Here is a 25,662-nt window from a genome sequence, read left to right as displayed (position 1 = left end):
CAGTGAGGACTGCTAGCACTACCTCACCCAGGCTGCAGTAGCAGGCCTGTGGTGTCAGATTTAGTCTGCTTCCCAGGGGTGGCATAATACATGCTTCAGCCCCTGGTAGGCCTGTGAAGTACCTATGCCCTTGGTACCTAAGGTACCATATACTAGGGGCTCATAAGGTACCACAGTATCCAATCACTAGTGCATCTAATATGCACTCCAAGTTGTTTAGAGAGAACAGAGAGACTGGGGCCCTGATTAGCAGGGACCCAGCCAGACTATAGCCAGAAACCAGTGTATACATCAGAAAAAAATTGGGGGCAACATAAGTGCAGATCCTACTCTCCTACAGCGCCATACCTGAAAATGATCGATTATAGGTCTTTTTTTTCTTGAATATTTGTGGTTTGAGTAATAGGGTGCTGGCACTTCTAGAGGCTCTTGAACCACATGAGAGCTCCAGTTTCTGAGCGAGGTACATCGGGGTCTTGAGGTAGATGGCTTTGTGGGTCATGCATGCAATTTTCAGCTGTATCCGAGCTTCATAGGGGAGCCATTTCAGAGCTAGCAGGTCCGGACAGATGTGGTTGAATTTGTGTTCGTAACAACCCTGAGGCATTGAGGATCACCCTAAGGGGAACCGTTATCACTCTGGGCAGGCCACACAGTGTAGCCCTGCCATAGTCCAGCTTTGCCAATGCTTGCACTGCAACCTTTAGGTCATGAGCAGGGAGATAAGGTTTGAGCTTCCTAAGGATGCTGAGTTGGAAGTTCGAGTGGGGCAGAGTGGGGTAGATTAGTGTTTAGTAGGGTAGATTGGAGTGGGGTAGATTAGGATACAGTAGAGTGGGGTACATTAGGGTAGTGTGGGCTGGGATAGATTGGGCTAGAGCGGAGAGGGGTAGAGTGAAGTGGGGTAGGTTGGGGTAGAGATGAGTCAGTTAGAGTGGGGTAGATTGGAGTGTGGCAGATTGGGGTAGAGGGGGGTGGATTGGTGTGTGGTACTGTGGGGTAGATTGGGATGGGTTGATTGAGGTAGAGTGGAATGAGATAGAGTGGGGGATGATGGGGTGGAATAGAGCTGAGTGGGTGTGTTATGGTACAGTTGAGTGGGGTAGAGTGTGGTAAACTGGAGTGGGGTTGGGTAGATGGAAGTAGGATAAATTGTGGTAGCATGGCATGTACTGGAGTGGGGTAGACTATTGGGGAGTGTGGTGTTTTGAGATAGAGTGGAGTGGAGTGGTGTGGGGTAGACTGGGATAGAGTGGGGTAGAGTGAAGTAGGATAAATTGTGGTAGCGTGGCATGGACTGGAGTGGGGTAGACTATTGGGGAGTGTGGTGTTTTGAGATAGAGTGGAGTGGAGTGGTGTGGGGTAGATTGGGATAGAGTGGGGTAGAGTGAAGTGGGGTAAATTGGGTAGACTGACATCGAGTAGATTGGAGTGGGGTAAATTGAATTGGGGTGTATTACAGCAGGGGAGATTTGGGTGGAGTGGGGTTGATTCTGGTAAGGTGGAGTGGGGGAGAGGGGGATAGATTGGGGTGTGGTAGATTGGGGTAGCGTGGAGAGGGGTAGATTGAAGTGGGCTGGATTGAACTAAAGTGGGGTAGATTGTAGAAGAGTGGGGTAGAGTGGGGTAGACCAGAGTGGGATTAATTGGGGTAGAGAGGGGTGGGGTAGATTGGGTAGAGTGGAATGGAGTAGATTAGGGTAGGCTGGAGAGGAGTGGATTTGGGTAGATTGTAGGGAAGCGGGGTTGATTGGATCAGGATAGATTACTAAGCAGCAACAGTCCCTCCAGAACATGCACCCTGGCGGCATTCTTTATTATAGTTTTAACCACATGCAATGTCCAGGTCACAAAGATGCAGCTGGTCCTACAACAGGGCACCTTCCAACAGCCCTGTTGTTTTCCAGCCAGTGCAACTCAGTCTCTATGATGGGATTTGAAATGGGCAGGGCTGGACTGGTCTGCAGGGCAGTCAGGCAGTCCCCGATGCTGGTGTTATTGGTGAGTGACGGGGTGCTTTTTGGCTAATTGTGGACCTGTTTTAGGGCCAGGTGGGCTGGTTTCTACTGATGACTTCCCTGATATTACCACAAGCATTGCCTGCAACAAAAACAAATGCATGCTGTCTCTCATACTTTGCAAAATATCCACACAAGGTGTCTTTACTTGTTCAAAACTGGCCTACATTGCACATGTGGGTCAATTTTTTAGCACCTGGATCACTAATCAGGGCCACTTTTATTTTTGCAGCTGGTCTATTTTTTGTCCTCGTCCGATCCTGGTAATAAAAACAGTGAAAGTACACAGGTAGTGTTGTTTACTGCTGCTGGCTATAAACAGCCCTACCTGAAGCCCACCCACAGTGGTGCATTAATGGTCTCAACAGTTGCAATGGTGGAGGACTTCGGTTGAAACAAACAAGTGGTGTTGCCTCTACATCCTATGATTCTGAGCAAATCACTTAGTCTCCCGGCATACTGGTGGTTGTGTAAAGTGCCCCAAACTATCTGGTCAGACCGCAGTATATAAAAATGCAACCAAAAAATGAGTACCTCAAATTGCAGCGGAAACAGTGGACAGACACTAATTAAATAATATCAATTTGTACTTCGTTCATGCGCTGTAAAAACACAAGGAAGTCATGCAAGGGCTGCTTGATTCCGGTCCAGGGAAGACATGGCTTGGCAGTTCGGGCTGGACTGTTCCCATGAGGCACAGGGTCAAGACTGATTTGCATATGGCCATGTCTGAACTGGGGTGGCGTAGTGGGCAAAATAACGATGGATTTAACCCAGATCTCTTGACTGGGGGAGAATGTCTGCACTGTCAGCATTCCGTCCATCATTTGTTTGTTGTAACGCTTTTCGCCCTAAGTGGGATGGGTATTCCCAGACGTGGGACCCGTGCTCACTACGCCACTGGAGTCAAGCTATCCTGGCTGATGACGGCTGATAGCCAGAAACCGGTCCTAGGATGCTTGATTCCGGTCCAGGGAAGACATGGCTTGGCAGTTCGGGCTGGACTGTTCCCATGAGGCACAGGGTCAAGACTGATTTGCATATGGCCATGTCTGAACTGGGGTGGCGTAGTGGGCAAAAGAACGATGGATTTAACCCAGATCTCTTGACTGGGGGAGAATGTCTGCATTGTCTGCATTCCGTCCATCATTTGTTTGTTGTAACGCTTTTCGCCCTAAGTGGGATGGGTATTCCCAGACGTGGGACCCGTGCTCACTACGCCACTGGAGTCAAGCTATCCTGGCTGATGACGGCTGATAGCCAGAAACCGGTCCTAGGATGCTTGATTCCGGTCCAGGGAAGACATGGCTTGGCAGTTCGGGCTGGACTGTTCCCATGAGGCACAGGGTCAAGACTGATTTGCATATGGCCATGTCTGAACTGGGGTGGCGTAGTGGGCAAAAGAACGATGGATTTAACCCAGATCTCTTGACTGGGGGAGAATGTCTGCATTGTCAGCATTCCGTCCATCATTTGTTTGTTGTAACGCTTTTCGCCCTAAGTGGGATGGGTATTCCCAGACGTGGGACCCGTGCTCACTACGCCACTGGAGTCAAGCTATCCTGGCTGATGACGGCTGATAGCCAGAAACCGGTCCTAGGATGCTTGATTCCGGTCCAGGGAAGACATGGCTTGGCAGTTCGGGCTGGACTGTTCCCATGAGGCACAGGGTCAAGACTGATTTGCATATGGCCATGTCTGAACTGGGGTGGCGTAGTGGGCAAAAGAACGATGGATTTAACCCAGATCTCTTGACTGGGGGAGAATGTCTGCATTGTCAGCATTCTGTCCATCATTTGTTTGTTGTAACGCTTTTCGCCCTAAGTGGGATGGGTATTCCCAGACGTGGGACCCGTGCTCACTACGAAACTGGAGTCAAGCTATCCTGGCTGATGACGGCTGATAGCCACAAACCGGTCCTAGGATGCTTGATTCCGGTCCAGGGAAGACATGGCTTGGCAGTTCGGGCTGGACTGTTCCCATGAGGCACAGGGTCAAGACTGATTTGCATATGGCCATGTCTGAACTGGGGTGGCGTAGTGGGCAAAAGAACGATGGATTTAACCCAGATCTCTTGACTGGGGGAGAATGTCTGCATTGTCAGCATTCCGTCCATCATTTGTTTGTTGTAACGCTTTTCGCCCTAAGTGGGATGGGTATTCCCAGACGTGGGACCCGTGCTCACTACGCCACTGGAGTCAAGCTATCCTGGCTGATGACGGCTGATAGCCAGAAACCGGTCCTAGGATGCTTGATTCCGGTCCAGGGAAGACATGGCTTGGCAGTTCGGGCTGGACTGTTCCCATGAGGCACAGGGTCAAGACTGATTTGCATATGGCCATGTCTGAACTGGGGTGGCGTAGTGGGCAAAAGAACGATGGATTTAACCCAGATCTCTTGACTGGGGGAGAATGTCTGCATTGTCAGCATTCCGTCCATCGTTTGTTTGTTGTAACGCAGAATTAGAAGGCAGCAAAGAAGAGTGATAAGGATGCCAACAATGGTAAGTAATGGGCGGGCTTAAAGCCCCTTTTTAAAGATCTTTTTCCATGTTTGATGCAATAGGTCATTGCCAAGCAACAGCGCACGTGAGCAGGCTTGATCTAAAATAGGTTGCTGCCAAGTGACAGTGCGTGTGCTGCACACGTTTGCTGTGGTGTACTGAAACATAGTCCACTTTTCACGGGGGTGACAACCTGAAAGTGAATTGCAGTGTCCACAGTGTGTTGGGGTGTTATTGAGATTCACAACAAACAAAGAACAAGAAAACTAAAATCTGTTAGTTGTCCTGAAATCATTCTCAGGTGAATTCTATCCACGTTAAGTGTCTCATGTATGCCTTACTATAATTTGGCTCAAACTGCCATGTGTCAGGGCATTTTCAAGATGCCGATAGTCTTCAGACCAAAGCTGGGCCCTGAGGCCGGCGGTGTGACTGGGGAATGCACTGTGGTAATTCTAGTGTCGTCCCACATCTACCACTAAAATACAGTCTGAAGCAGACACTGAACCCACAACAAACCAAGAGACAGAAGTCCGGTAGGACAAAAGCAGGGTTCATCAGCAACCAAGCAGGGGCTCCACAAAAATATTCTTTCACACTGAAGTGCACTCCAAGTGTTACACATGGCACAACAGACCTGCCAACCAGGATTTGACACTGTGCACAACAGGTCACACTGGAGGTTTACATTGCAGCAGTCAGGGTAAATGGCATAGGCTTGTACCCATGTTTACTGCCACTTTAGTAGATTGGGTGCTGCCGTCCAATATCGCATTTAACTTCCAGACCCAGGGTGTTACTTTCTACACCATACACTAGCGACTTACAGGCAGGTTGAATGTGCCAATCAGAGATAAGCCAATTTAACCAGGGTTAAAGGAGGAGCATACTGGTTAGCAAAGGTTTTGTGCACAGAGTTCTAAAGCCAGCAAAGATATAGAGTCCAGCAAAAGGTGAAACGTCCAGGGCACTCATGCAGAAAAGTAAGATTCCCTTCAAAGGCCTATTGGCTCACCCATGTAAAGTTTCTCTTCTGTGTGCTTACCCAGTCCTTCCTGCTAACATGTAGCACATGAGCCTGAGAAATGGAGGCCAGTGGTATCCATCTTGAATGCTCCTGGCTTTGCACAAGATGGAATTGCGGGGTCTTTGTTTCCAGAGAGCAGAAGTGTATTGCTCATATTCCTGGGTCCGGAGTGAGGAGACTGTAGCATCCTGTGTGCTGCCTTTCCCTGTGTGCCTGAACTGGCGTCTGGAAAGCTAAGACTGGAATACTGAGATGAATAATGTAGTAGAATGTTGGTGTGTGGTCTGCAGTGGTAGCTCGGAGATAGGCACAGTTGAGAATGGAGCCATAACTGGACGTACCAGGCAGTCACAACCTATTTGTTGTCTTGTTTCTTTGTTTGGTATGAGGTGTGTTAAACCTCATGTCTTGGCCTGTCACATATTTTCTGTGAATCCCATTTGTTGCCATTGAGTGTCTTTGTGATTGTGAATGATAATTCCAGTTGTTTATATGCAATTGACTAGCCGTTTTTGGGTCTCGACTACGCAGCGCAAACTGTAGAAGCAAAAGACAGAATGTAGAGCAAATCAAACATTCGCCCCCAGTCAACAGATCTGGGTTAAATCCATCGTTCTTTTGCTCACCATGCCACCCCAGTTCAGACCCAGCCATATGCAAATCAGTCTTGACCCTGTGCCTCATGGGAACAGTCCAGACCGAACTGCCAAGCCAGGTCCTCCCTGGACCGGAAGCAAGCATCCCGGGACCGGTTTCGGAGCATCACCCCATATCAGCCAAGCTAGTCTGAATCCAGTGGCACAGTGAGCCCGGGACACACGTCTGGGCATACCCGGCTGTGGAAGCTATTTTCCTTCTGCTCCCTAATACCAACAGCAAGGCTTGCTCAAGGACACCGTCCACATGGCACATAATTCTAGCGGTGTTTAGCCAAAATATCGAGTTTTAAATTTCGACCTACAATAATATCGTGTTTTTAATATCGTAGGTACAGAATATCGAAGTCAAGAATATCGATGGACAGAATATCGATCCCAAGGTAAGTAATATCGAAGTTAATAATATCGAAGTAATTAATATCGATGTAAGTAATATCGTAAGTAAAAATTTCGATGTCAATAATATCGATATTTATTTAGTGTAATGTCATTTAATATGTATTTTATTTGTATATTAAAGATTATTGTAATGTATTTTAATACATTTAAAAATAAATGTTTAGAGATTTATAATTATTTTACATTTAATTTAGCGTTTTAGTATCAGAGCGGGTTGTGGGTTTATAGGGGAATAGGGTGGGAAGTAATTTATCATAATTAATGAATTAATATGTATTGTTTAATTGGTATTTATGATTAATTAATTGGTAATTAATTAATAATTGGTAATTAATTGATTAATTAATTGTTAATTAATTATTAATTGTAAAATTATTTTATTAATTAGTTAATTATATACATTATAATTAGTTTTTATTATTAATATTTATTTATTGTTATTGTTAATTAATTAATTGTTAATTAGTAATTAATTGGTGATTTAATTTTATTAAGTGATTAATTGATAATTAAATTAATTATGTGAATTTTTATGTGTAGTGGGTTGTGGGTTTATAGGGGAATATGGTGGGAAGTAATGTAATTATAATTAATGAATTAATATGTATTGTTTAATTGGTATTTATGATTAATTAATTGGTAATTAATTAATAATTGGTAATTAATTTGATTAATAGATTAATTAATTTTTAATTAATTATTAATTGTAAAATTATTTTATCATTTGGTTAATTATATAAATTATAATTAGTTTATTAATAATATTTCTTTATTGTTATAGTTAATTAATTAATTGTTAATTAGTAATTAATTGGTGATTTAATTTTATTAAGTGATTAATTCATAATTAAATTAATTATGTGAATTTTTATGTGTAGTGGGTTGTGGGTTTATAGGGGAATAGGGTTGGATGTAATTAAAATGAAATAAATAATGATATATTTTATTTATTTGTAATTATTATTAATTAATTGTGATTAGTTAGTTAAATATAGTAAATATAAATAATTGACTATTGTATTTTATTTGTTGTTATTGCTAATTAATGTATTGTTAATTAATAATTAATAGGTGAATATTTGTAATTTCGTAGTTAATATGTATTAATTAGTGAATTAATAACTATATTAATTATAAAGAATGTATTATTAATTGTAAATAAGAGATAAATTGATATTTAAATCTATTGTGTATTTTGTATGTGTAGTGTGTTGTGTGTTAAAGGGGGAATAGTGTGGGATGTAATTTAAATTTATTTATTTAAATATTTATTTTACATAATTGGTATTTAATAATAATATTTTTTTTAAAACATTGTTAACATGCAATTTTTTTATAAGAAATTATTGAATTGGTTATAATGTTCATAGAATCACTATGCTATCTAGTGCTTTCCCAACTGTTTTACTATCTGGAGTGGGAATAGTAATTTTTACCCCTACGCTATCCAGCGCTTTCCCTACTGTTGCACTCTCTGGAGTTGGAATAGTAATTTTTACCCCTACGCTATCCAGCGCTTTCCCTACTGTTGCACTCTTTGGAGTTGGAATAGTAATTTTTACCCCTACGCTATCCAACCTTTTCTCTACTGTTGCACTGTCTGGAGTGGCAATAGTGAATTTTACCCTTACGCTATCCAACACTTTCCCTACTATTGCACTCTCTGGAGTTGGAATAGTAATTTTTACCCTTACGCAATCCAACACTTTCCCTACTATTGCATTCTCTGGAGTGGGAATAGTAAATTTTACCCTTACGCTATCCAACACTTTCCCTACTATTGCACTCTCTGGAGTTGGAATAGTAATTTTTACCGCTACGCTATCCAACGTTTTCCCTACTGTTGCACTCTTTGGAGTTGGAATAGTTATTTTTACCCCTACGCTATCCAACGTTTTCTCTACTGTTGCACTCTCTGGAGTGGGAATAGTAAATTTTACCCTTACGCTATCCAACACTTTCCCTACTATTGCACTCTCTGGAGTGGGAATAGTAAATTTTACCCTTACGCTATCCAACACTTTCCCTACTATTGCACTCTCTGGAGTTGGAATAGTAATTTTTACCCCTACGCTATCCAACGTTTTCCCTACTGTTGCACTCTTTGGAGTTGGAATAGTTATTTGTACCCCTACGCTATCCAACGTTTTCCCTACTGTTGCACTGTCTGGAGTGGGAATAGTAATTTTTACCCTTACGCTATCCAACACTTTCCCTACTATTGCACTCTCTGGAGTGGGAATAGTAATTTTTACCATTACGCTAACCAACACTTTCCCTACTATTGCACTCTCTGGAGTTGGAATAGTAATTTTTACCCCTACGCTATCCAACGCTTTCCCTACTGTTGCACTCTTTGGAGTTGGAATAGTAATTTTTACCCCTACGCTATCCAATGTTTTCCCTACTGTTGCACTCTCGGGAGTTGGAATAGTTATTTTTACCCCTACGCTATCCAACATTTTCCTTACAGTTGTTTTTGTTGAAGTTGGACTAGTAGTTTTATTGTGTCTGATATTTAATATGTTTTGTAATATTTTAGCTATTGTAATATATAATTAATAATAAAAATAATTCAAATGAAAAATATTGATTATTATTTGCTATATGTAATTGTTTAATATTTATTAATGTTATTGTTTTATGTGTATAGATGTATTGGTAATTTAAATAAATATTTAATAATTTATATGTTACAGAAATTATTATTAAAAGTAATTATTAAGTAAGTGTATATATTATATATTATATATATATGTTTAATTAAAGTTTCATTTAATTATATATATTTATTATACATTTTACATATTATAAAATATATTTAATTATGTTTCTTTGATTTATAAGTATTATTTGGTTTATTTTACATATATTTTTAAACTAAAAAAAAAAACGATATTTTTGAATTACGATATTTTTGACATCGATATTAAATTATCGATATTTTTGTACTTACCATGTTGTAGATAGGATGTCGATATTCTTGACCACGATATTTTTGTTGCGATATTTTTGTAGGTCGAATTTTTGTCTTTCGAAATTATGTCATACAACCAATTCTAGCTTAGAAACAGGCATTATTGCCAAACCATATGTAGAAGAGGCAAAGCGTATGTGTCCCTGATTGTACAAATATTGCAGACAGCATTTACCGTTTCTAGTGCATTGCATTAGTTTGGAAAGTCCCAAATGTCACAATAAAAGGACACATGGGAAGAAAGATCCCCACCATCTTCACTAAGCAGGAGTCACGCAGTGTTGACCTCTCCGGATTGGCCTGCTGTTCAATAAATGTGTAACCTGCCGAGTCTGATGATTGGCAGGTGACACCTCGGTCCATCATTTCTGAGAAACTGTTTTATTCTTGTGATTTTATTGGACATGTATTGCAATGCCTTTTTGTGATTTTAGGCAATAAACGATTAAGTGAGACTTCTCCTTTTCAGACACTTGGCTGCTGGCTGCCTGTCCCTGTGCTGCACGTATTATTATAACATTTTCTCTTTCATCGTATGTGCTGACGGAGTTTGTATTTATTTCATGTGGGATTCTACATGACCAAGGACCAGCCTACATCAGCCTCCACCTGAACTTCCACCAAACCTTCAGATACCTGTACTCTGCCTCCCTCACTCACACACACTCCCTGCACCCGCCAAAGCTACAGTGGAGGACGATCCTTCTCCAACCTCGCCGACAAGTCCTGGAACAACCTTCTCCTTTACCTCCGAACATCACCCTCTCGCCTGGATTTCAGAAAGGGACTCAAGAACTGGCTTTACAACTGATCCTATCAAGAACCTAGAACCTCACTGACCTCTGTTAGCCACGCTCTAAAAATCTGAGTTGATTGATTGAAAGATGCTGTGGATGTGGATCTCTGACATATTATCGACAGACACATTATCGAACTACACAAATATCGCAACAAATATATCGACATCAAAAATATCGACATTGTATACTTATTTAAAAAACTACACTAATATCGACACTACAATATCGTAATACAATTATATCGATCACACAAATATCGCACACATTAATATCGAAATACTAAATATCGACATAAGTTAATAAATATGACACATGTCACAAATATCGATAACCAAAATATAGACATCAATAATATCGTTTTTTTAAATATATCGACAATTCTAATACTAATAAAACCAATACTTTCAACAACATAAAGACAATATTTTACCAAAACATACATTTTCAAATGAGATTCTACTTAAACATAAACATAACATTTATAGCGATCTCTATATTTAACAACATAATAAAAAAAAACTAAAATAATTATCACATTGGCATTTCGAACACATTTAAATAAAATTAGTACACATTATAAACAATCTTTTTATATATAAAAATTTAAAACTCTCCTCCTTTAAAACTAAATATACTCTTACTTAGCATTTTCCATAAAAGGAAACCAATTAACTAAAAAAAATTCAAACCATCCAATAGAAAGGCCACATACAGAAAACAACCAATAACATTCAAGAAACAATTTGAAACCACTATATAAACCAATTAAAACAAGTGTTCCACGGTGCCTTAAACCAAAGCATTGAACGAAGAAGAAGCTCTACTAAACAGAAGAAACCTACATCCTATTACTATTCTAAAAACGTAAGTAAATATTCTTTTCTAACTAAACTGCCAAATTAAACTAAAACACTAATTTATCTTTACTCAAATAAATAACTAACTTATATATTCCATCTCTTTATGTTTCCACTACAGATATTACTCCAAACAGCTAAAGAAAATATTGAAGATTGCCAGAAAAGACTCACTAAAAAGTAAGTATACTATCAAAATACTTTATAAAATATTAATTAAATCCTACTCAAACCCCAAAACATCCTAAACCCCTAAACAAATCCATGTTCTCTTTTTTAAATTGTAAAAAACCTGTATAAATTAACACCTATAGTCTATACCACTGGGCATGAGGGTAGGCTCTGTTTGCTTAGTGAGAGGTTAGGCTACTGCATCTTATTTATTAGGCAGGAGGGGCACATAGTAAGAGGGGTAGGAGACGGGGGTACATTGACATGTGGTGGGGGAGGGGGGGTAGAGAACTGGGTGGAAAGGTTGTTCATTCTCCTGAATAATTGGTCTTGATGATAAATGTGTGGTACTTCCGGGACAGATGAAGGTGGGAGAATGTTTTTTGAATTGTTAATTTGTAAAACAATAAAATAAGTTTCTTCAATAAAAATATAGTCTATACCAAACAGCAATACCACCCCACTTAAAAAACTAAACCAACCACAACAATAAATGTTCTTTAACTTTCAGAGACTAAATCAACTAAACAACATTTTTGCGACAAACAACATCTTCATTCAAATACAACAAAAAAGACTTGGTAAGTATATATAAAAAAAATGCTTTTTTGCTAATTTCATATAAAGATATAAAGTACTATAGCATATATTTTCATATACATTTTTTCCAGAATTGTAACACATCACGATGACAGAAGAAGCCCAATTTATAACTTCGCAGAAAGGAAAATTCCTATTGTGTCACATGGGTTACACATACACCCAAGAAAAGCAGACGGACCGAAAAGTGAACTGGAAGTGTACTAAATATTATTCTAACAAATGCTACGGCCGAGCAACAACAAGAGAAACAACTGTACTATATACAAGAGAGCATAACCATCCACCCAATCTCTCTGAAATAGAAGTCAGATCAACTCTTGAAAATATCAAAGAATTAAGCACAGGTTCACAAACTGCTACAAGTGTAATCCTAAAAGAACTATTACCTAGAGTGCCCAAAGAAGCAAGAGGCCAATTACCATCAATTGCTTCTATAAAAAGAACTATTGCTAGGACCAAAAAAGCAACCACGACAACTATACCATCCCCTAAAACTTTTCAAGAGATCATCATTCCAACAGAATTAAGTATCACCCACAATAATGAACCTTTTATTTTTTTTGATAACAAAAGCCCAGAAAAAAGAATCATAATGTTTGCTACTGCAAACAATATAACTAAACTGCAACAATGCCAAACATGGATGATGGATGGCACCTTTACAATATGCCCAAAACCATTCTATCAGCTTTACACAATACACGGTCAATATCACAACACTTCCATACCTTTAATTTATGCACTATTACCTAACAAACAAAACACAACATATAATGAAATGCTAGGAAAAGTAAAACAAGAATCTAATGATTTTTACCCTCAAACAATTATCATAGACTTTGAGCAAGCCATGATAAATTCCATTCTAAAACTGTACCCCCATACAGCTATCCAAGGATGTTACTTCCATCTTAACCAATGTATATGGAGACATTTACAAAAATCTTCACTAAGTGTAGAATACGCCACTAACATAAGTTTTGCACATCAAATAAAACTTCTAACAGCCCTAGCTTATGTACCAACCACAGATGTTGCAGAACATTACAATCTTTTATTAGAAAGTCCATTCTACAAACAAAATGAAGTAAAGTTATCTCCCCTGTTAGATTATTTTGAGGATACCTGGGTGGGGAGACTGCACAGATCAGGCCATAGACGTCAGCCCAAGTTCCAAATACCTTGGTGGAATGTATATGTAAGTACACTCAACCAACAAGCCAAAACTAACAACGCCGTCGAGGGCTGGCATAATGCATTCCTAACTTCTACTGGGAGAACAACTCCAACACTACAAAAACTACTAATTGCCATACAAAAGGAACAAAGTTTCCAAGAATTAAGAATGCAACAATCTGTCCTACAATTAAAACCAAAACAGTCTAGACAAACTACTCAAATGTATAATTACCTACAACAACAGGTACAGCTATACCCATCCACAAGAGGACTTGAGTACTTAAATATAATAGCTCAAACTCTCTTCTAAACCCTTTTCTAAATATTAACCCACAATTCTACTAAAACAACTATCACAACATAAATAATCCACTTTATTATATCACATATTTAATTATGTGGTCTAAAATATATACATGAATTATATGGACATATATTTAGACAACATAATTAAACAAACCAAGTACACAACAACAATATTAAATATATAAGGTTTCGCCACCAACAATAAAAATATTTAAATGAACTTACCTGTGTAGTATCTCCAATGGGATAATAACATTCCTTCCAAATAAATCCAGGGAGTTCAAAATCCATAATTATCCAAAAAATGACTATCCATTAACCATAAAAATCCCGAAAAATATAAAAAAGGTAAATAACCGCTCCTGGAAACCCGAACAATAAAGGAAGTGTTAAATAAACATTAGTAAACACAACTAATACACACTTCCTTTAAAAAATAAGGTGTTTGAAACCGACGAAAATATCTTCTCCGTAAAACCTACAAAACAGAAACAAACATTCCCACCCACCTACAAACACACAAAACGCATGTACAAACCTCACTACAAACGTTATTCAAACACTATAAAACTTTAACACACCGAAATACCAAAACACTAACAAAGCCACAAACACGGAACACAACGTTAATTATAAAACCGTATACAAACTATTACTAACACCCTAACTTCTGAAACATCAATCAATACACACTTATTACAACATAACTACTTCCACAAAACACTTAAAACTATTTAATAATAAAGCAAATAACTCTTACCTTCTCAAACGCGAAACAGCTCCGAACCGCGACCTGGATTGGACCAAAATAACCCAAAACAACAGAGAGCGGTTACAAAATAAAAGAACCAAACAAACATAGGAAGTTTGAAAATTAAACAGCACGGTTTTAGGTGAATGCTCAGCCTGGACTTCTCACTTTATCAGTAACGATAATATTGCCCACCTCAAATGGTCAGCTGCTCAAATGACCACCAAGACAACAATTATCCACAAGTATGAGAGGCAACATATTGGAAGAAATGTAAATTAATGTCAAAATAAACTTTTGTGTTTCGAATCCACACAGTAGTTGAGTATTTCCTTGAATTCCTTTATTCCAAGATTTAGTGAGACCAGATCCGCAGCCAATGCATTTCGGACAAACATGGGATTTTCAAGGCGAGTTTCAACAATAAGAAATATTTACACGTCAAAACGGGGGGTAGTATGACGAAATCGGCAGGACCCAGAGTTCAATCTAGGTAATAGGTCGATAGCTTTAGACAGTTCGTATGGTATATATCAGACATGTTTATTGCAATGATGTAATTATTAAAATATGCGTAATAATAAACAAAATTTTCTCTCGAATGAATATACATTCCAACAACTATAAAATAAATATTATTTTCCTATCTACTATTTAATTTAAAAATAATTTGGAATTTGCATTCTGATATAACTTCTATGTTTTATCCAACCCAAACTAAAATCTACAGATTTTTTGTCAATTAAATCCAATAAATTTAACTATTCTTATTCAACTCTATAATTAATTCTAATATTTGCTATTTACCAAACTTAATTAACATACTACTCCCACTACATACAGAACTTAATTAATTTACTATTCTCACTCCAACCTATATTTAATTAGGGTAGGTGCTGGACACTGAACTAAATTAATTTACTATTCCCACTCCACTCTATATTTAATTAAGATAAGTGCTGGACACTGAACTTAATTAATTTACTATTCTCACTCCAACCTATATTTAATTAGGGTAGGTGCTGGACACTGAACTAAATTAATTTACTATTCCCACTCCACTCTATATTTAATTAAGATAAGTGCTGGACACTGAACTTAATTAATTTACTATTCTCACTCCAACCTATATTAAATTAGGGTAGGTGCTGGACACTGAACTAAATTAATTTACTATTCCCACTCCAGTCTATATTAAATTAAAATAAGTGCTGGACACTGAACTTAATTAATTTACTATTCTCACTCCAACCTATATTTAATTAGAGTATGTGCTGGACACTGAACTGAATTCATTTACTATTCCCACTCCAACCTATATTTAATTAAGATAAGTGCTGGACACTGAACTTAATTAATTTACTATTCTCACTCCAAACTATATTAAATTACAGTAGGTGCTGGACAATGAACTTAATTAATTTACTATTCCCACTCCACTCTATATTTAATTAAGATAAGTGCTGGACACTGAACTTAATTAATTTACTATTCTCACTCCAACCTATATTAAATTAGGGTAGGTGCTGGACACTGAACTAAATTAATTTACTATTCCCACTCCAGTCTATATTAAATTAAAATAAGTGCTGGACACTGAACTTAATTAATTTACTATTCTCACTCCAACCTATATTTAATTAGAGTATGTGCTGGACACTGAACTGAATTCATTTACTATTCCCACTCCAATCTATATTTAATTAAGATAAGTGCTGGACACTGAACTTAATGAATTTACTATTCTCACTCCAAACTATATTAAATTACAGTAGGTGCTGGACAATGAACTTAATTAATTTACAATTCCCACTCCACTCTATATTTAATTAAGATAAGTGCTGGACACTGAACTTAATTAATTTACTATTCTCACTCCAACCTATATTAAATTAGGGTAGGTGCTGGACACTGAACTACATTAATTTACTATTCCCACTCCAGTCTATATTAAATTAAAATAAGTGCTGGACACTGAACTTAATTAATTTACTATTCTCACTCCAACCTATATTTAATTAGAGTATGTGCTGGACACTGAACTGAATTCATTTACTATTCCCACTCCAATCTATATTTAATTAAGATAAGTGCTGGACACTGAACTTAATTAATTTACTATTCTCACTCCAAACTATATTAAATTACAGTAGGTGCTGGACAATGAACTAAATTAATTTACTATTCCCACTCCACTCTATATTTAATTAAGATAAGTGCTGGACACTGAACTTAATTAATTTACTATTCTCACTCCAACCTATATTAAATTAGGGTAGGTGCTGGACACTGAACTAAATTAATTTACTATTCCCACTCCAGTCTATATTAAATTAAAATAAGTGCTGGACACTGAACTTTATTAATTTACTATTCCCACTCCAATCTATATTTAATTAAGATAAGTGCTGGACACTGAACTTAATTAATTTACTATTCTCACTCCAAACTATATTAAATTACAGTAGGTGCTGGACAATGAACTAAATTAATTTACTATTCCCACTCCACTCTATATTTAATTAAGATAAGTGCTGGACACTGAACTTAATTAATTTACTATTCTCACTCCAACCTATATTAAATTAGGGTAGGTGCTGGACACTGAACTAAATTAATTTACTATTCCCACTCCAGTCTATATTAAATTAAAATAAGTGCTGGACACTGAACTTAATTAATTTACTATTCTCACTCCAATCTATATTTAATTAAGATAAGTGCTGGACACTGAACTTATTAATTTACTATTCTCAATCCAAACTATATTAAATTACAGTAAGTGCTGGACAATGAACTTAATTAATTTAATATTCCCACTCCACTCTATATTTAATTAAGATAAGTGCTGGACAATGAACTTAATTAATTTACTATTCTCACTCCAACCTATATTAAATTAGGGTAGGTGCTGGACACTGAACTAAATTAATTTACTATTCCCACTCCATTCTATATTAAATTAAAATAAGTGCTGGACAGTGAACTTAATTAATTTAATACTCTGACTGAAATCTATATTAAATTATGGGATTAGTTAAATTTAAAAATAAATTTACATTTTCTAAATATTAATATTTTTTAAAGTAACAATATATAAACATGTTAAATTAACTTCCCACCCTTATCCCCTATAACCCAACATTCCGCTCCTAGAATTATTTGTAACATTCTAAAAAAAAAAAAAAAATTCTAAATTAATTTGTTAAAAAATTAACAGATATATAAACATTTTTACAACACTTCCCACCCTTATCCCCTATCAACCAACATCCCACTCCGAAATATATTTGTAAAAATCGAAAATTTATTTCCTATTTATAAATATTTTTAATAAAAAATTAACAAATATTTATAAACTTCCCACCCTTATCCCCTATAAACCAACATCCCGCTCCTAAAATTTTATTTAAAATGCAAATTTTAATTTACAATTTCTAAATTTTTTTTTATTTTAAAATTAAATAATATATAAACATCTTTAAAACACTTCCCACCCTTATCCCCTATAAACCAACATCCCGCTCCTAAAATTTTATTTAAAATGCAAATTTTTATTTACAATTTCTAAATTTTTTTTTTTTTTTAAATTAAATAATATATACAAATTTTTAAAAAACTTCCCACCCTTATCCCCTATAAACCAACATCCCGCTCCTAAAATTTTATTTAAAATGCAAATTTTAAATTACAATTTCAAATTTTTTTTTTTTTTAATTAAATAATATATAAACATTTTTAAAACACTTCCCACCCTTATCCCCTATAAACCAACATCCCGCTCCTAAAATTTTATTTAAAATGCAAATTTTAAATTACAATTTCAAATTTTTTTTTTTTTTTTAATTAAATAATATATAAACATTTTTAAAACACTTCCCACCCTTATCCCCTATAAACCAACATCCCGCTCCTAAAATGATTTCTAAAATTCTAAATTAAATTTACAATTTCTAAATAAATTTCAAAAAAATTCTAACAATATATAAACATTTTTAATACACTTCCCACCCTTATCCCCTATAAACCAACATCCCGCTCCTAAATTTTTTTATAAAAATCTAAATTTAATTTAGAATTTCTAGAAAATTATTTTAAAAAATTTACAAATATATAAAAAAAATTAAAACACTTCCCACCCTTATCCCCTATAAACCAACATCCCGCTCCTAAAATTAAATATACATTTCACATTTTAAATTAAATTTAATAATTAAATTTTACAATATATTACAAAAATAAATTAACTTTTTTAAAACACTCCCCACCCTTATCCCCTATAACCCAACATCCCGCCCCTAAAACAATATAAATATTTCTCATATTACACAATAACGATATTTTCACATGTCGATATTATTACGAACGATATTACTTACATCGACATATAAGTAAAAAAAAAAAAACGATATTTTTCACATCGATATTAGCTATTTCGATATTTTGGACATTCGATATTTTTGACTCGATATTTATGTCCCTCGATATTAAAAAGTCGATATATAGACTGCTCACCTGTGGATGTGACATGGCCGACTGAGGTCTTCCTGCAGCTGCTTCTCAGTCCACGGTCTTGACGAGGTGATCCTGGACACAGGGGTCTACGTCTCTCTATGTCTTCTCGGGCCTGGCAGAAGTCCAGTTGTCACTGGACTACCAGTCGTCCGATGTTCTGGTCAGAGACAAATCCTTCTCTGGATTGCAGCTTGCCTTCTCAGCAAACAAGCTACACTACGGCAACCATCCCGGGTCCAGCTGACTTGGGTGTAACTTCTGAGAGTAGGGTCCTGCTGCATGACGAGCGACGATCTGGTGGTTTGGAATATCATTTGCCCTTAGCAGACCCCTTCAGCTGTAGTGGCCCGGTGCTACTAACAGCAGGTCAGCCAGGTGACCCTTGGAATCTCTTGCTTCGGCTGGGCTTGGGAAATAACTTATCTGTTAGCTGGACACAGCAGGCAAAGTCCCTTCTCCTTTTCTAGCCAAGAGATGCTGCGTATGTCGGTGCAGCCTCTCTTTGCCGGAAACTTGCTGCAGCAGTGTAATCCTTCGTCCAGTCCAGTCAAGATCGAGGTTCAGGGTGCCAGGGGTTCCCTATTTATCTTCAGAAAATGCCCTCAGGGTAGAATGCGGTTTGTAGCGAATGGGCTACCAGATTCCCTCCCACATGATTACCACTTCCTGTGGAGTGGGATATCTGTCTTTTCTAGGATGCAACATTCCCAACATGGCGTCAAGAGCTTCCTAACCAAACCCAGAGGTGTGGGTACCAAGGGGGCTACATGCCCCTGGAAAACCAGTTTGGCAACGGTGTTCCTCTGTTTTGTCCCTCGTACCAGCTGGTCTACGCAGACATTACAGCAACCCCTCTCAAAGTGTTTCCCATTTGCCTTTCAAAGGCAGAGCTTTCTTTGAAGCTCACATTTTGGGACAATACCCTTGTGGCTTCCCGCAGGAGGGAGATAACAATTCCTTCCAGTGAAGGCACCTATTGTATTATTCCCTGGGGTGTGTTAGCACGTCTCACCAGGAGGGCAGAAAGCTATCGCAGCAACAAGACCTCATGTGAAACTATTAAGAGCACATGGGATTAAAAGCAACACAGCAGCAACTTTGTAAAAGTGGCACACCGCAACTGGTTACATCAATTTCCACCTGAGAATCAGATTGAGCTTAATCTAATGATTGTTTGATACCTTGGATATCTACGTTGGTCGCGGAGTTCCAGAGATAGCGCAGTTGAGCTCAATCTAATGATTGTTTGATACCTTGGACATCTACGTTGGTCGCAGCGTTCCAGAGAGAGCACAGTTGAGCTCATTGTAATGATTGTTTGATACCTTGGATATCTACGTTGGTCGCAGCGTCCAGAGATAGCGCAGTTGAGCTCAATCCAAGGATTGTTTGATACCTTGGATATCTACTTTGGTCGCAGTGTTCCAGAGAGAGTGCAGTTGAGCTCAATCTAATGATTGTTTGATACCCTGGATATCTACGTTGGTCGCGGCATTCCAGAGATAGCGCAGTTGAGCTCAATCTAATGAGTGTTTGATACCTTGGATATCTACGTTGGTCGCGGCATTCCAGAGATAGCGCAGTTGAGCTCAATCTAATGATTGTTTGATACCTTGGATATCTAAGTTGGTCGTGGCGTTCCAGAGATAGCGCAGTTGAGCTCATTTCAATGATTGTTTGATCCCTTGGAATATCTACGTTGGTTGCGGCGTTCCAAAGATAGCGCAGTTGAGCTCAATCCAATGATTGTTTGATACCTTGGATATCTACTTTGGTCGCAGCGTTCCAGAGAAAGTGCAGTTGAGCTCAATCTAATGATTGTTTGATACCCTGGATATCTACGTTGGTCGCGGCATTCCAGGGATAGCGCAGTTGAGCTCAATCTAATGATTGTTTGATACCTTGGATATCTACGTTGATCGCGGCATTCCAGAGATAGCGCAGTTGAGCTCAATCTAATGATTGTTTGATACCTTGGATATCTAAGTTGGTTGTGGCGTTCCAGAGATAGCGCAGTTGAGCTCAATCTAATGATTGTTCGATACCTTGGAATATCTACGTTGGTCGCGGCGTTCCAAAGATAGCGCAGTTGAGCTCAATCCAATGATTGTTTGATACCTTGGATATCTACTTTGGTCGCAGCGTTCCAGAGAGAGTGCAGTTGATCTGAATCTAATGATTGTTTGATACCCTGGATATCTACGTTGGTCGCGGCATTCTAGAGATAGCGCAGTTGAGCTCAATCTAATGATTGTTTGATCCCTTGGATATCTACGTTGGTCGCGGCGTTCCAGAAATAGCGCAGTTGGGCTCAATCCAATGATTGTTTGATACCTTGGATATCTACGTTGGTCGCGGCGTTCTAGAGATAGCACAGTTGAGCTCAATCTAATGATTGTTTGATACCTTGGATATCTACGTTGGTCGCACCATTCCGGAGATAGCACAGCAGAGGGGTCAGCGTGTAATTGTGCACTCGCCAATTGGGTGACTAATACTTTCCACAGTAAGAACAACAGCTTTTCATTTTTACTATCAAAACATGAAAAAAACGTGCTCTACCCATGAAATATGCTGCATCCTGGCACAGGGCTCACTTGGCCTGCCATAGTGGTGACTAAAACATAGTACAGGGGAGGTTTGGTTTTACCATTGCTTTAACTGGTTAAGTCGTGTCAGCAGTTTAAAACTGCTCCTCCAGTCTGCATTGGTGGACTGGGAGACTCGTTTTACTTGTGTCACACCCAGGGTGGTACAACCAATGCTGCAATCTCTATAGTGACCTTCTAACAACTTAAATGTCAAGTATTTAATTCCATTTGGGGACACTTCTCCGCCTCAACTGCCACTCACATACAATTATACATAACCCAAAGAGAGCACAACTACACAGGGAACACTTATGTTCAGTTTAATACATTTTGTAAAATAGTTTATAAAAACTTTCAATTAAATATACATCATAACACACATTGAAAAATCATACCCTACACTTTGGATCATATGGAAAACGGAAAAGACTTTCAAAAAGACAATCTCATTTGTCAACATGGCGTTAATTGGAGAAAATACATGGAGAACACACAGCAAAGATACAACTTCTCTGTCAAGAAGTAATTCTGTATTGCACAAATTTAACAAAAAACAGCGTTTACGCGTTTCGGTGGGATAAAAGTGATGAAACCACCTTCTTCAGGACATTAAACATATATCTTCTCCTTTCTTTTTATGTTAAACAACGATCCTATTTAAAAGAATATATATATATATATATATATATATATATATATATATATATATATATATATATATATATATATATATATTACCTACTGGCGGTCGCCAGTAGGTAGTTATAGTTAGGACCACGTTTCCATAGGAAATCCGCAACATTCTATTTTGAATAACTTTGGCGCCGGTCGACGAATCCTCGCAAATTTTTCAAAATAGGTGGGGCGCTACGCTCCGCTCCTACCCTAAAAGTCTCGGGGGGATTCGTCAAGCGGGGGCTGAGATAAAAGGGGGGTCCCAAAACGCGTTTTTCCCATGCATTTTTCCATAGGACCTTTAGACAGGGCTACAGCCCGAACGGCTGAACAGAATTTAATGAAATTTGGCAGAGAGGTAGTCCCCAGGTCAAGGAAGTGCCTTTTGTAGGTTTGGTGTAAATCTGTTCAGTAGATTGTGAGAAAATAGCCTTTAAATCAATATATATATCTGTGGCAGCTTACGGTGCGCTTACCGTGCGCTTACCGTAAGCTTACCGTACGCGTACGGTGGCGTGCGCGAGCGCGATTCTGGTTGGCTCTTAGATCTTAGTAAACATTCGAATCGGTCGAAACCAGGAAGCGACGGCCGCCATTTTCTCTCTCGCTTCCTGAGTTGGGCAGCAAAAACGAACCCCAAAAATGTGTAAAGAGGCAGTTTCATGAGATCCTAACCACCCAGCATTGATACAGGCGTCCCCAAACCACCCCCAAGCCCAAAAAAAAATATTATTTTTTTTTCGGAAAATCGCCGATTACGCTTACCGTACGTGTACGGTAAAAAATTGTAAAAAAAAAAAAATTATCCACATTCTCCCCACCCCGTGTGCAAATGGTGCCCGAAGGGCACCATTTGTGGATGGCATATAAAATCTACGAAGTTAACAAAGAATACATTTCACAAAGATGCGCAAAATATGTCCCCCATGTGCGCACGGTGCGCGAAGCGCATCGTGCGTACATGGCCCATCCCGCTTAACGTGGGCACGCGGTGCGCACAGCGCACCGCGTGACCACTGTGCGTGCATGGCACTAACTGCGTGAAGTGGGCGCGCGGTGCGCACCGTGCGCGCACGGAACGAACTGCGTTAACTGGGCGCGCACGCCACGAATGGCGTAAAGTAACTTAGCATTTAAAAAACCTTGCAAATTCACTGAAAAAACCATAGGTTTCACACAACCAATGAAATTCCCCCGTTATAGTTACTGCAGGCAACTATAACTCACGCGACCGCAATCTTCTGCTGATGACATATGTGTCTTTATGAAAAAAAAATATTTGTAATATATGTAAAGCTAAAATTTAATGGAAGAAGACATGGGCAAATAAGTGTCTAAATACAGTATTAGCATCAGCAGAGGATTGCGGTCGCGTGAGTTATAGTTGCCTGCAGTAACTATAACGGGGGAATTTCATTGGTTTTTTATCAGTAAAATGTCCAGCTAACTATAACATGTGTGAAACCTATGGTTTTTTCAGTGAATATATATATATATATATATATTCCACACGAAGATTCACGCTACCAACCAGCATGAAATACAAGCCCATCCAGTCGAGAGGTCAGTTAAATGAGATTTTATTCAGCAGACAGCGTGAAAGTAAAAGCATAACGCGTTTCAACACAATGGTCACAGTTTGAAAAGAAATGTACTAAACAAAGATAACAATCTGAATATTATGTTACAATGGTACCATGTAGTCCCAAAGTGAAAAAGAAGAAAAAACGAAAAAACAAACTGTGACCAGCGCTTTAAATTGTGCATACTAGAATCCCTCTTCACTGTTTACCAACAGAGTGTATTTAAACTCCGAGTCACTTGTTCCCCACAGCTGCATATGATTAAGACACCATTGTGTTGAAACGCGTTATGCTTTTACTTTCACGCTGTCTGCTGAATAAAATCTCATTTAACTGACCTCTCGACTGGATGGGCTTGTATTTCATGCTGGTTGGTAGCGTGAATCTTCGTGTGGAATATTTAGGCGGTGACGTCGCCAGCAAGCCCCGACCCGCTAGGAAGGGCTTCCAATTCGTCAAAGCTTCATATGGATATATATATATATATATATATATATATATATATATATATCCAACAAACAGCCTCCGAGCATGGAGCCTCCGACCCTACAGAGCGGCCTCTCACAACGGGCACGGAGCAGCCCGTCAAATAATCCATTAAACACCAGACAGAGGCCCAATACTGGATTTGCAGGCACTTTATTCACAGGCACAGCAGCGCAAAAGGTTCCCCATGTCCTTACGCGTTTCGGCGTCGTTCTGCCTTGTTCACAGGTGGGGGTCATTAATTGCAAGTGCGTTTGTGCGCGCCTTTTAAGCTTTAAGAAATCACATGACTTGACATTAAAATACAGTTCCCAGGGTGCAGTTCACTGGTAATGAGAATGTATTTCCCAGAGTCTTAGTGAATCCGAGTTCTTTTACGATAAATTCGTTTTCCTCGTTCAGTTCAAGCACCCAAAATTCAAGTGGCTAAAGTTTACTCACGCCGTCATGTTGTAATGTTGATTGATGGCCTGTGCTCAGATTTCATAGCTGCCTCGTGGAAAAAGCCCCAGCTCCAGCACGATCAGAGTGAAAGGTCATCCTACTCTGAATCTCTTCCTCAGCCAACTCCTTTTCACTATAGTAGCGCTCCTGCTTAGGCTTGGAATGGCGAGTGGGTCATGCTCCAAATAGAATTCAACAAACAGCCTCCGAGCATGGAGCCTCCGACCCTACAGAGCGGCCTCTCACAACGGGCACGGAGCAGCCCGTCAAATAATCCATTAACGAGGAAAACGAATTTATCGTAAAAGAACTCGGATTCACTAAGACTCTGGGAAATACATTCTCATTACCAGTGAACTGCACCCTGGGAACTGTATTTTAATGTCAAGTCATGTGATTTCTTAAAGCTTAAAAGGCGCGCACAAACGCACTTGCAATTAATGACCCCCACCTGTGAACAAGGCAGAACGACGCCGAAACGCGTAAGGACATGGGGAACCTTTTGCGCTGCTGTGCCTGTGAATAAAGTGCCTGCAAATCCAGTATTGGGCCTCTGTCTGGTGTTTAATATATATATATATATATATATATATTCGACAATCCAGTTCAACTATAATTGAAGAGGCGCTGACTCCGTGGGAAATTCCGTCAAAGAAAAATATTTATTCACAGCTGAATGGCCAAACGCGTTTCGACGGTCTTGCCGCCTTGGTCACTATACACAATTGTAAACTTAAGTCTATACAATCTTGATCGCTTAAACAGTATAATTGATGTCATGTATTTATGTTTAAAACAATGCCAATAAGTGCTCCAGCATCCACATACACGTGCCTCGCCCGCATACAGGGAGATCCCACAACATACATCCGGACCCCATATCTACTAATTATAACTTATTACATCTCATTCATACTTATTTGCACCTCTGTGCCTATCATGATTAACGCACTGGTAGAGAAAACTCAATGAGATGTCGTGATTACTTTGGGACACTTATCAAAGAAACCACCATATATCTGCACATAGAACAAGCATTTGCAATGCAATGGGTCTCGCATTTGTTAGAGCTATTGGCATTCAAAATGACAATGTTTTTTACTTTTTTGTTTTTTTGG

The 25,662-nt window shown here is 38.5% G+C and overlaps 1 long non-coding RNA gene and 1 pseudogene across 1 annotated transcript; one reads left to right on the top strand and one right to left on the bottom strand.

The window, feature by feature from the left end:
* Positions 1–25,662, bottom strand: part of LOC146822479 (uncharacterized) — a 282,668-nt pseudogene that overhangs the window by 59,772 nt on the left and 197,234 nt on the right.
* Positions 11,360–12,132, top strand: LOC146822480 (uncharacterized). The gene is made up of 3 exons (XR_014963317.1): positions 11,360–11,420; positions 11,923–11,992; positions 12,083–12,132. It is a non-coding gene; the product is annotated as an uncharacterized LOC146822480 (long non-coding RNA).

The sequence above is a fragment of the Triturus cristatus genome, chromosome 6 (genome assembly GCF_964204655.1).
Source record: "Triturus cristatus chromosome 6, aTriCri1.1, whole genome shotgun sequence".
NCBI lineage: Eukaryota > Metazoa > Chordata > Amphibia > Caudata > Salamandridae > Triturus > Triturus cristatus.
This window is presented reverse-complemented; position numbering and strand designations above follow the sequence as displayed.